At 65.4% G+C, this 1,420-nt stretch overlaps 1 long non-coding RNA gene across 1 annotated transcript; it reads right to left on the bottom strand.

Moving 5' to 3' along the window:
- Positions 1-6: 6 nt before the first annotated feature.
- On the bottom strand, positions 7-1,180 carry LOC127749013 (uncharacterized). Its single transcript, XR_008010912.1, has 3 exons — positions 544-1,180; positions 282-461; positions 7-204 (listed from the first exon to the last, which is right to left on the bottom strand). It is a non-coding gene; the product is annotated as an uncharacterized LOC127749013 (long non-coding RNA).
- Between the last annotated feature and the right edge of the window lie 240 nt (positions 1,181-1,420).

Below are 1,420 nucleotides of genomic sequence, written 5' to 3'. Positions count from 1 at the left end.
TCCGCCATGGTGGAGCTGCCCTCGGCCACGGGGTCCTCCACGGGCTCCGCCAGGGTGTCCTCCACCTCGTGGTCCGCCTCGGGGTCCGCCCCGGGGTCCGCCATGGTGGCCTTGAGGTCCGCCAGGATGTGGCTGGCCACGGCCCCGGGCTCCGCGTCCTCGCCCACCTCGGCCGCCTCGCCCGCGCATCGGCAGTGCATCAATCTGTGATCAGGAACATACAACATTAGTCTTTCACCTACATTTAGGTTACAACTCCCTACAACACCATTGAAACTCACCAACTGGGCCTGGGCAGGCGCCTGTGGAGGGGCGACGGCCGCCACGACCTCCTCCAGCTGGCCTGGGGCTGGTAGGAAGGCGTACATGGCCGGTACCGGCACCGGCGCTGCACTTGCTGCGGCCGGCCGGGCCGCGGGGGTGGGGGGTGGCACGGGTGCTGTTCGCACCCTCACACACGCCTGGAACACAAACAACTTGAGTTAGGAGCCGAACGCGCGCGCGCACACACACACACACACACACACACACACACACACACACCTCAACGGCCGGCTCGGCCGCAGGGGGAAGTTCGTGGTGCACAGGAGCCGGGTCGACCGCAGGGGCATCTTCTTGAAGTACAAGCTCCGGGCTCGGTGGCGGTGGAGGCGGTGGGCTGGCAACTTCTTGTTGAAGTACAAGCTCAGGGCTCGGTGGAGGTGGTGGGGTGGGCGGCGGCGTGGGGGGAAAAACAATGGGAGTCGAGGACGCATCGGGTCCAACGACCAGCAAGTCATACTCCTGAAAAAGACGGTCACAAACGGATATTAGTTTCTGTTCAACACGTGTGCACGCCCAAAACGGTAGGGCGCGCGACGCGTACATGCCCATGCACTCACACACGCACACACCGCGGACGTCAGGCACGGCGCCAGGCGCAGCAACTCCGAGCCCCGGACGAGCGTTCGTGTTGTCCAGGGCGTCGACGCGGTGCTCAGCCCGGGCGAGCACGCGGCCCTCTGCACGGGCACGACCTGCACCAGGACGAGACGACGTGACGAACGACTCCCCGAGGAGCACCATCAGGCGCACCAGCTCCGAGCCCCGGCCGCGCTCCCCCCTTTCCCGCGGCCTCACCCCTGCCCTCCCCGACGTCGGGCGCAAGCTGCTCCAGGATCACGACGAGAGGGTGGGCGCACTACCCACCAGGACACCGATGTCCTTCGAGACGAATCAGGGCCTCGCCCAGGCGAGCGCTCAGCGCTGCTCCCTTCCCACGCTCGCGCCGGCAAGTTCCGAGAAGACGCGCGCGTCCCTCCTCCCCCTCCCCTCCCCGACCAACACCGACAGGAACAGACGTGTTGCGTCGCAGGGAATGACACAAAATCGTTTCGATCACTATTTTAAGTCAAAATTCAACCATTCATTTGCCGATTGC

The sequence above is a fragment of the Frankliniella occidentalis genome, unplaced genomic scaffold (assembly GCF_000697945.3).
Source record: "Frankliniella occidentalis isolate FOCC.00 unplaced genomic scaffold, Focc_3.1 Scaffold26, whole genome shotgun sequence".
Lineage (NCBI taxonomy): Eukaryota > Metazoa > Arthropoda > Insecta > Thysanoptera > Thripidae > Frankliniella > Frankliniella occidentalis.
This window is presented reverse-complemented; position numbering and strand designations above follow the sequence as displayed.